This window comes from Pinus tabuliformis, chromosome 5_2, assembly GCF_031772625.1.
Source record: "Pinus tabuliformis cultivar Carrire ecotype Pingquan chromosome 5_2, CPIR1, whole genome shotgun sequence".
NCBI classification, from domain to species: Eukaryota; Viridiplantae; Streptophyta; class Pinopsida; order Pinales; family Pinaceae; genus Pinus; species Pinus tabuliformis.
The window spans coordinates 408,652,485-408,664,741 of record NC_142306.1 but is presented as its reverse complement, the minus strand read 5'-3'; positions in this window follow the sequence as shown (position 1 = coordinate 408,664,741).

Sequence of the window (12,257 nt, the reverse complement as noted above, 5' to 3'; positions counted from 1 at the left end):
CCCTTCTTCCACGGCTCTGCGATTCGTCATATCTATCGGCACTATTATGCGCGGACTAGACATTTTATATCCTGTAGGGATTACAACATTCTCTCCATACTCCAGCCCCGGAGGCGTCTGCTCCATCAGTTTCTTGCACGTTGTCCTATAAGCCCATAGAGCCACTGGTACACGCAGGTCCCAATTAGTTCGCTGCGCATAACATACCTTGTTCAGTGCTTTGCATACTTCGTGAAAGGCTTCTGTGTGGATAACATTCTACACACTTGTTCCTTCCATACTCCATAGTTCCAACTGGAGGGGTCGTTCGTGCAATTTCCTTGCCCGCACATGCTTATTAACCATGTCTCCTAACGCGAAGTCTATGTGCATCCGCGCAGGTTTTGTAACATATACTTGTTACCATTTAGACAGGTTTATGCGTGGATCATCCGGTACGTCATACTTGTCTCTTAATTGCATATGAGGCTCCCCAAAACATTTGCGTATCATTCTCCTTCATTCATGCTAGTCCTCAAAGATTCCTTGGTGCATGCCCCACCACCTCGTGGGCATAGCGTGTAGTACCCATTTCAAAGCCTCGAAATGTTGCTGTTCCGGAACCTCCCTTTTGAATCTATTCAAGAAGTCATATACCTCGCTCAACCCATCATACATAGGCAGATCCCTTACCTCCTTTGATATACAACGCAACGATATTGTCATCATGTTGAAGTTCAGCATGGTTACCTCATGTAACTGGTTCTGCCATCACTCTATCTCTTTGTTCGAATCGGATGTATAGGAGCTTTCGCGCTCCCATGAGATTCGTCCATTCGCGATGGGATTTACCCAGTCTTTCTCTCACACAGTTATCTTATAGATGTAGTCTAAATCGTCATCACTTTCATAGTCATGCACTAGCTCCGTGTAGCACGATCCTTCTGCAGGGTCCAAAGGTACGACTATGAATAGGGACTTTTTCTCAAAAATCATCTTGCGGTTCTTTAGGTTTATCACCCCGTTCATGTAAGTGGCCCAATCTATCCCTAATAGCGTAGGGTAGGGATTGCTATCATCAACAATCTCTATCACTTCAAAATCTGCCATCGCTCTTGCTCCTTCAATATCTACGGTGATTCCCTACAATCTACCCATAGGTAGGATCTTTTGCTGGTTCACCATCCGTAGTTGGATAGGAGACCATTGCAGCACATGCCTTCACATGCACTCCCATGTCTTCTTCAGTAGAATGTTCGCGTCCGATCCTATGTCCAAAATCACTTGGTCCATATCATATTCCCCAATCTACGTGGTCAACCTCATTTCTCTTCCCATTCTTGTCACGTGCTTTCCAACCTTCCAGACTATGCGTGGTTCTCCTGGCGTGGTTCCAGCGCATCCATTTATGAGTTCCTGTAGTCCCTTTACAGCCTTGCAGTCACGCAGCAACTTCATGCATGTTTCTAGGAATGTCGTGAGCATTGATGGATCCATTTCCAGCTCCGGTCTATCTTTGGTTCCTGAAGTGGAGGCATCAGTGAAGCTCTTCCTTGCTTACATGAAGGTTTCCTTAGCGCGCTCCAAATCAAACTCTGGTTCTTTCATCGGAGCCTTGCGAACCCAAGTATTATCTTCAAGTTGCTTGCATTTTTCATCCCCTATTGTAATTCCACTTCGGAGCACAACGTTCACATTAGGGCCTTCCTTGCGTGGCTCAGACCTCATCATTTGCAGGTTCTGAGTCGGGGGAGGTTGGAGCGCTCCCCTGTCGTGCAACCGCGCTATCAGTGTGGGGAAATCCTCTATCTCATGATCAAACAATGTACAATACAAGCATGATGGACACGTCAGATTCATAAAATCATGGACATAATGTCCTGGCCCTCCGCAATAGTAACATATCAGCTGTTTGCAACCTCTTCCAGGTCCTCCTCCACCTCGGCCTCGTTCGCGCCCCTGAAATCCGGTTTGCGCCATCCCTGCATTCTAGTTAAGGGGCCGTGTTTCGGCCTGAACTCTGTAGGTGGGATTCCTATCCATCATCAGTCCATAACTTCTATAGGTGTGCTCATCACGTCCCACTGATATATAGAAATTATAGAACAAATGTTGTGAATTATGCGTGCACTTCTGCAACAAATGGTAGTTGTTTGTAGCATGCTTTCCTCCTATTTGATAAATCGCGCACCATAACGAAAGTGCCGCGCTAGTTCCTTCTTGTACCTCTGGTCTTAACGACATTAGTACTCCTGCAAAGAGGTAATTCACGAACACTGGGTAGTGGTCCTTGTCATGACCTTGACCCTTACATTTAACACACCATACCTCATCGTGCACTTCCGGGCGAGATGTCCTGTCTTGTTTCAGACTCTGCATCTCAAGGTACAAGTTTTTCAATTGCGCGTGGATCTGCTGAACTCCTAGGTTAGGATCCTATATTGGGGTTTCATGCAGACTCATCGTGATCTCCAAGGCCTTGCCCTGAGTTGTTAGCCTCTATTGTGACAATGCATTCCTTAAATGCGGCGTTAGCGATGCTACAAACCATTCACGATGTTGTCCATATGTCAAAGTCATATTAGCTTCAAAAATTGTGTACTTCAGTCTCTGATACAACTCCCAAGGAGTCTAGCCTGGAAGCATCGTGATCTCCTTGAACCCAATGATCGATTGTGCCTCTGAATTCGACCTGCTAAATTCTCTGTTCAACGTAGTTTGGATATTTCTATTTCCTGCATTTAGATTGTCATTAGAATGCTTAATATACCAAGTCAGTGCGTGATCCTGCAGAGAGCTGACCAATGTTTCTTTATTTATATTTTCATGCGTAACTCCCTGCACTTCCCATACAACTTTTATCACGAACTAAAACTGGTCCGGATCTTCATTTCCTACTCCATTGAACACCGACAACTTTATTGTGCTTGCCATATGGACTCACGGTGGTGGCGGAGGTGGTATGGGTGAAGATGGGGATGAAGGCGATGAAACTAGTGGTGGTGTGGGTGGGGGTGGTATGTGCAAAATCCTTTGCCTTATCAAATTGATCGCACTTCTTGGTGAGACCTTCGTGAGCTCTTCCTTTTCCCCTCGCGGAGGTGAAATCAAGGGGCCAGTTTCTATTTCTGCACTACCTTCGTTTCTATAAATTCTCCCACTTTGCGTAGCCCCAAACATCAATGTATCCACATAATCCATTTTTCACACAGTAGCATTTTAATCCAAGTGTTCAGAGACTTAACGTACTTACCTCGTGGTCCTTTGAGGAAGTGTCGTTCTGCCTCGCTATAGATGATTGAAGTATATATCACGAATTCAGTGATGAATCCTCCTATAATTTGATTGAGCCAGTGATCAACAACGCGTGCGATCTTATCCTAAAATGCTTCCAATCTACGCACCGACTCTGGGGTCCACACAATAGGTCTATCGAGCTTGCACCTTCCTTGGCTATCTGCTAGCTTCGCGATCCACTCATATAGCTCAGTAGGGAATGATGCGAAGAAAATTTTGTGGATCTCTATGTACGGGTAGCAGTATAACCACTCTTCTTTTGATAGTCACGGATTCCTATTCTCCTACGCCGTGAATTCGTGAATCTTCCTATCCAACCAATCTTCAATTTCTTTCTTAGTTGGATTCCAACGATACGACATTAGACATCTCTATGCAGATCTCAGTCTCGACAACATAACCATTTGTTGGCTTGTTAGGGCTTGACCCAGGTTTGGAATTAATTAGCTAAACAAATCCCTGTACTACTAGCCCTTTCGCCAACCGTCTGCGGACCGCAGACTGAGGTCTCACTTGAAGTAGTGGGGTGATGGAACTAGGTTTCTGCACCCTTGAGATGTCTGAGGGGTTGATTTGGTCCAACTGATAGTCTCTTCATGTAGGTTACTTCACGTACTTCCCTAATCTTCACACCCTAATATATTCGCCTTCGCGTAGCCCTAACCAGGGGCTGTGGGGCTTCGCACTACTGGAGCAACACTCTGCACTATTTCCCTAAGTCACACCCGAGATCTTTACCTATCTTCTTATCACAGTTAGTTATCTTTGCATAAACAGATGCCTTATATTATATTTACTTATTCAGCACATTCATATGAGTTCGTGCAGTGAATAAACAATAAACTTGCAATTCATACCTAATAATACATAAAACCGGAAAAGGTACACAGAAATATGGTAAAACTTCTCTTTATTAATTCTCCCCACGGTTATAGACTCAAACTGCCCTACGCACTCAGCTGCAAGGGTTCGCGCACTAAACTGCGGACTACTATGCCTCTACGCACTCAGCTGCAGAGCCTTCTCCTACTCTACGACCCAAAGACATGACTTACACTTTGACTCAATGATCCAGATTTAAACAGGAACGCAATAGATTACAAAGATAACCATAAATACAGAGATGCGATAACCATAAAAACAAAGATGCAGCGGAAATAATACTTCATTTCATTATTGTAAAATACTGAATATGCTTACAAACAGAAATGGAAAGAAACTAGCTAGGGCGATGGTAGCTATCTCTGAGAAGAGATGTGCGGCTACATGCCTCTGAACTGTGTTACAATGAGGCTCGAAGGCCTATTTATTGTTGAGAAACAATGGAAAACCCTTCACATCCCGAAACCTAACCCTAGAAGATGAAACGCCAAATTGTGGGCCCCATTTGGGTAAATTGGTACATCAATTTCCCGGGGTCGTAACTTTGGCATATGATCTCCGTTTGACGCGTACGATAGCTCGTTAGAAAGATCTATCCGAGTACTACCACTTTGGGAGGCAACATGGGTCCATGGACCCATGTTGCCCCAGAATCCCAAAAAAACGTCGTTTAGGGCCTCAAAACGGCTCCCGAAGTTTAGGACCCGAAAAACTGCTAAAAATAGTAAACTGTGCTACAATTTAGGAAACTGAAAAGACTGAAAGAGACAGTTGTGGGGGTCCAAATGGGTTGGTGGGTGGCCACCAACATCCACCTGGATCATTCCTCCCCCCTTAGGAAGCAATGGTCCCCATTGCGTTGAGTTCCTCCCTGAGATGAGGAAGCTTCTGCTGAGTTGGTTCTCTGGTGAGCTGTTCTGCAATCTCTGATGTGTCCAGAAATGGTGGAAAGCATGGTCGACGATGGTCCACATTGAATACTCGGTGCAAGCGAAGGAATGGAGGAATGTTGTGCTTCAAAGAATTGTTGCCCATAGCCTTGGTACTGCTGTGAGGACCATGTCGGAGTGGTCGGAGCTTCTGATGGGCTCTTGTAAGGCGTTCTTTCTGTAGATGCAACCAAACTTTGTTGCCCACCTGAAACTTATGTGGTACCCCTGTGGGTGAGGAGAAGTTGTTCCTGTGTTTTGTCATGACCATGTCCCTTTGTTGCTGCTGCTGCGTGGAGGAACCCTTTGCAGGGGTCATGGATGTAGCAACGATCTTCCCCTTATTTTGGGAGTGAACCAGACAGATGAATTTCCTGGTCTGTGATATGAGCTTGCTGCCTTTCTTGGTAGTGATCAAGGATGTGGCAGTAGGTGGGGCTACCTCTGGTATCCTGTATAATGAATTATTCAAAGAAATAATGACAGCGCGAGGCCTTGACTCATACACAGCATGTCGCCTCCACAAGTATGGCTGGCCTAATAGTACATCACAAACATCCAGAGGTGTAACATCACACAATACCTCGTCAGTGAAGGGCTTGATGCTGTAGGGAAGGCAGAACTGCTGGCGAACTTTGAGATCTCGTCCTTCATGAAGCCACCCGATACTATACGGCTGCGGGTGCGGTGTAGTCGGTAGACCCAACCGCTTCACGACCTTTGCTGAGACCAGGTTCTTTTGGCTACCACTGTCGACAATGAATCGCAGCGGTGAACCCTTCACCCACATCTGTGAGTGGAAAAGACGCTCCCCCTCCTCTGGATCTTCGGGCTCATTTTTCTTGATTTTGGCAGTGGCAACAGTGGCGCTGGGATCCGCATCAATGATCTGCTTCCCTTTACCATTCCCCTTGTCGGGTTCTGGCTCAGGGTCAGAACATGCATCTGATTCGGAAGCCTTCAACTCAGCCACCAGCGACTGCTTGGTCCGACACTCACTTGTGTTATGAGTGGGACCCTTGTGGAACTCACACCACTTTCCTGTGTCCTTCTTCGGCTTCGTGGTGTTGTTATTTTCTTGCGACTTCGGCGGGTTGTCTTGGGCTGCCCCGCCTTGGCTTTGTCCTTTGGGCTTCGGATTTGCAGATCCAAAGTCTCGCTTCTTCTGTTTGAACTTTTGCTCGATTTTGACAGCGTATTGGTACGCTGTGCCGAGTGAGGAGATGTTCAAGAACACCATCTCTTCCTGGATGTATCTGTGCAGGCAACCACGGTATTTGAGTACCAGATGCAGCTCAAAATATTTGATACCCAACTGTGTGTGAAGGGTATGAAAAATGTTTGTGAACTCCGGCACATCTTGGTCTCGTCCCTGTCGCAGTGTGGTCCATTTGATGTATTTGTCCTCATAGCTTCCGACAGGGTAGTACTGCTCCTTGATGGCATCCCGAAAGTCATTCCAAGTGGGTGCGGCTGAAAATAGTGAGCCTATACTTTCATCCTTCTGCTCGCAGTAGGTTTCCCACCAGTCCTTGACGTGGGGGGCTGCTTTGAGAAGAGCGAAAACAATCTTTTCCCGACTTGAAAATTCATGAACAGAAAAATACCCATCTAGCAGATTTAACCATTTATCTACGACATCTGCGTCTATTTGACCCTCGAAGATGGGGATTTCAAAATTAACTTGTACCTTAAATGGTGTGGCATTTCCAGAGTCGCTATTGGAAGCCGATGCGTCGCCTCTGGGTAGCCACTGAAGTATCTGCGCAAAGCTATCCATCATCGCGTTCCTTTGCCGCTCGAGTGCTTCTTCGAGCAAGATTTTGATAGGATCTCCTGCCCCCTCGTCTTTCTTCTCATCCGCCATGGGAGGCCGTCGGGATTTGCGAGGCTGGTCTTGCAAAGGTTCGACCAGTTCAAGCCCTAACTCCTTATATCCCGACCTTGTTGGGGACATGCAAAGAAAAACAGAGAAAAAGCAGACCGCTCTGATACCACTGATCCGGATTTAAACAGGAACACAATAGATTACAAAGATAACCATAAATACAGAGATGCGATAACCATAAAAACAAAGATGCAGCGGAAATAATACTTCATTTCATTATTGTAAAATACTGAATATGCTTACAAACAGAAATGGAAAGAAACTAGCTAGGGCGATGGTAGCTATCTCTGAGAAGAGATGTGAGGCTACATGCCTCTGAACTGTGTTACAATGAGGCTCGAAGGCCTATTTATTGTTGAGAAACAATGGAAAACCCTTCACATCCCGAAACCTAACCCTAGAAGATGAAACACCAAATTGTGGGCCCCGTTTGGGTAAATTGGTACATCAATTTCCCGGGGTCGTAACTTTGGCATATGATCTCCGTTTGACGCGTACGATAGCTCGTTAGAAAGATCTATCCGAGTACTACCACTTTGGGAGGCAACATGGGTCCATGGACCCATGTCGCCCCAGAATCCCAAAAAAAAGTCGTTTAGGACCTCAAAACGGCTCCGGAAGTTTAGGACCCGAAAAACTGCTAAAAATAGTAAACTGTGCTACAATTTAGGAAACTGAAAAGACTGAAAGAGACAGTTGTGGGGGTCCAAATGGGTTGGTGGGTGGCCACCAACATCCACCTGGATCACTCAATGCTTCATTAGTTCCTTAGACTCATCATGCTTCCTTTTCTTTTCTATACTTAGAGCCTCACTCTATTTATACAATCCCATGGTCCGTGGACCATGGGTAGATCTTTCAAACCGACCTTACATTACAAAAACAAGGGCGGACAACCCTATGACTCTATTATGACTTTGTGCTCCGTGCCCACAATTCACAAATTCTTTATAATGGACTTAGTAAAAACTTGGGCTTTAAGCCCAAAAACATGCCTTGGGGTGATTCTATGCCCAACACAGTGCTAGAATATATCTGATTGATGAGTACCTCGCTATAGGAACAAAGGGCTCATCGCAATCAATTCCCTCCACCTAAGATCTGAACCATTTGGACAAAAATATGGCATTATGTTTCTCCACACTCCCATCTACTAGATTTAATTTGTAAAGCCATGTGGAAATCACCACTGACTTGTTTTTTGGTCTTGGGACCACCTCCCAAAAATTGTTTTGATAATTGAGTCATACTCCTCAACCATGGCATAAACCCACACTGGTTGATGCACTGCTTCCTCGAATGAGAATGGATCAATCTCTACACTCTCGCTCATTAGAGCCATGTAGCCAATGTACCGATATGGTGACCTCCTCTGCCTATGCTGTGATGTGGGTGATCCCACATTATCTTGAGCATCATTCATTAGTATTGCAACCTCTATGGTGCACTTTATTGCATGTTTGGAAGTCTCTACATGAGTGGGTGTTTCCACTCTCTGCTCCTTTGCATGTGGCTGCTCCACATCATCCTGAGGTTCCTCCTTTGGAGTTAAAAGCTCCTCATATGAATGTAACTGAATCTCACTCTCAAGGAAACATCTCATGGCCTTATCTTCATCAAACTTCACATCTCTAGGAAACATTGTCGTCCTGTTGAATGACATGTACACCCGATAGCTATGAGGTGTATCAGTGTACCCCAAAAATATTCCCAACTTAGTTGTTGGCTCTATATTTTTCCATGCATCCTTGGTAAAATGACAATAGACTGATGAACTAAAGAACCTGAAGTGTGCCACATTTGATTTTCTTACTTGAAAAATCTTGTTTTTGTGTACTCATCTCGAGAATTCTATGAGTGCTTGTGTTTTGCAAATAAACAAATGTGTTGCATGCTTCATACCACAAGTGCAATGGTAGGCCCTAATCATGTAATATCACCCGTTCCTCTCCCACAATACTTATGTTCTTCCATTTAGCCACCCCATTTTGTTGTGGGTTGTGAGGTGCTATCAACTCTCACTGAAGGCCTTCTGATGCACATAAGTTATTGAATTCATTTGACACATATTACCCATTTTTATCACTTTTGAGAGATTTAAATTTTCAGCTAGTATCTTTCTCAACAAGTGATTTAAATTAACAAAATTTAGCGAACGTCTGATCTTTCTTCAGCATGAAGAAAATCCAGTACTTATGAGAAAAATCATCAAGAAATATTACATAATACTTGTGCTTGCCTGTGGATGTTGTCAAGAACGGTCCAAACATGTCTGAGTGAACTTGATTAAGGATCGCTTGCGCTCACTGCATTTGTCATGAAAGGAAGATTTGGTTTACTTCCCCAATGTACACCCTTTGCATGTGTCTCTCTACTCTAGTGTACCCTTAGGAAGTCCTGTAGAAATTTTCTGCATGATCTACAAAGCTCAGTGGTGCAATGACCAAATATTTGATGCAACAACTCTCCGATATCTCAACTTTGCACCTTCTTTTCTTTAGTGCTCAAAGTAGTGCAGTATTCTACATCCAATTTGTAGAGTTTCTTCACTCAAAACCCTATATGCTTCACCTGTTATGAGGTTATGTGACGAAGGAAATCCTTTATCTTACTAAATATCACATCGTAGCCATGGTCCTCCAACATGGAAACATAAACCAAGTTCTTCTTCAAGCCTAGAACATACATGACATCTTTTAATGTGAGGGGAGAACCAGACTCCCTCTGAAAGTAACAGTACCGATGCCGGTCACTCTATACCTCCCATCATCTCCCATCTCAATGTGCATCTAGAGGTCCTTCCACTCCAATTCACTGAAGATCTCTTTGTTTCCAGTCATATGGAATGAGGCTCCACTATCCAGGTACCACACACTACCCATCACCGATGTCACCATGCAAGCGATGAGGGAAAAATCCAGTTCAAATTGTGAAGCAACAACTTCACCTATCGCTCCTCCCAAGGGCTTCTTACTCGCCTTCTTGTGCGAACACTTTATGGCATAGTGTCCCAGCTGGTGATAGTGAAAAAAATTAATTTTTTACATGTCCTTCTTCTTTTCACCCTGACTAGAATCTGATTTGGAATGGGTTGAATTCCCCTTCCCTTTCTTCGCCTTTCCAGCAAAGGCATAATCTCCTCATCATCATGCTTGGATGAGGATCCATCTCTGGTGTTTTGTCGAATCTCTTCTTGTACCAATGATCCGAATTTAAAGAGGAACACAAAAAATTATAGATATAACCACAAATATAGAGAGGCAAAAAAAATAACACTTCATTTCATTAATATAAAATACTGAAATATGCTTACAAACATAATGGAAATATTACTAGCTCAGGCGATAGTAGCTTATCTCCCTGAAGAGATGTGGCGGCTACATGCCTCTGAATTGTGTTACAATGAGGCTTGAGGGCCTATTTATTATTGAGAAGCAATGAAAAACCCCAAACATCCAAAAACCTAACCCTAGGAGATAAAATGCCAAACTATGGGCCCCGTTGGGGTAAATTGACACATCAACTTCCTAGGGTCATAACTTTGGCATACAATCTTCGTTTGACACGTATGACACCTTGTTAGAAATATCTATTTGAGGACTACAACCGATTTCTTGTGATTTTCCAAAAAAATGTCGTTTAGGGCCTAAAAACGGCTTCGGAAGTTCAAGACCTAAAAAATTGCCAAAAATAGTAAACTATGCTACAATTAAGGAAACTGGAAAACTGAAAGAAACAATGGTGGGGGTCCAAATGGAATAGATGGGTGGCCACCAATATCCATTTGGATCATTCCTCTCCATTTATGAGGAAATGGTCCCCATTGCATTGAGTTCCTCCACGAGATGATGAAACTTCTGTTGAACTTGGTCCATGGTGAGCCACCTGCCTTGGTGAAAGAGTTGGATTGCTTTGACAACTCGATATAGTTGGATTCTTTGCTGTCGGGTGTTCTTGATCTGGTGTCCATGATCCGATCAGTTGTGTCTTGTTCCATGTAGTTGGGATGTAACTCTGTAGGTGGTGAGATGTTCTGCAATGCCTAATGTGTCCAACAATGGTGGGAAGTATGGTCGAAGGCGGTCCACATTGAACACTGGGTGCAAGCCAAGGAATGGGGGAATCCTGAGCTCAAATGCATTGTCTCCCACAACCTTGGTAATCGTGTAAGGACCATATCAGAGTGGTTTGAGCCTATGATAGGCTTCGGTAAGGCGTTCCTTTTGCAAATGCAACCAGACTTTGTCACCCACTTAAACTTGTTTGGCACCCGATGTTGATCATGTCGCTACTTGTACTTGGCATTTGATTTCTCTAGAATGTCATAGACGTGTTGGTGGATGTGATGAATGTGATCAATGAATCTATTTGAATGGTTGGCTTCGGACTAGACACGGGACGAATCTTCTTGAGTGGCTGCAAATGGTATGGCCACATCAAAGGGACATAGTCGCTGGAATCCCAAGCCCACCTGAAAAGGGTTGTGGCCATTCGAGCCATGGAGAGCCCAATTATAGCTGTGTTAGACATAGGGGAGGCTTTCATCCCATGTGCGTGGATGCTTTGAGTTGTACATGTGCATAATGTGTACGATCGTCATGTTGAAGACCTCTATTTGGCCATCAGTTTGGGGATGGAAATCTGTGGACTTAGCGAGCTTGGTGTCCAGCATCGACCAGAGATTGGACCAAAATGTATTGAGGAACCTGCTATCCCGATCTGATATGATAGACTATGGGATCCCAAAGTGTACCCACATTCGTTCAAAGAAGAATCTAGCAGTGGCTTCTACTGTGATATTCTTCTTGCAGGCCACCATAATGGCCATCTTCGAGAATCTGTCAATGACCACAAAAACACAGTCATTGCCATGCTTAGTAGAAGGAAGGCTCAATATGTAATCCATGGAGATGGATTCGCAAGGTCAACTAAGGGTAGGCAACGGACTATAAAGGCCTTGCTTGTTGATGGTCGGTTTGGAAATGGTGAAGGCAGCGTAGGATATGATGTACTTTCTGACATCATGTCAAAGATTCGACCAATAGAAATACTTTTGCAGTACTTCCACTATTTTCTTGACACCGAAATGCCCAACAACCCGATCACAGTGCGCTTCCCAAATCATCTTGGAAAACTCACTTGAAGGAACAAAATGGTGTCCCAGGTGGCATAACAGGGCATCTTGGAGGTGAAAATATGGAACTTGCTGACCCTCCAAGAGAGTTTGGTATGTGTGGTTGAATTATGGGTCACTTTTGTAGAGAAGTGGCCAATCAGAAGTA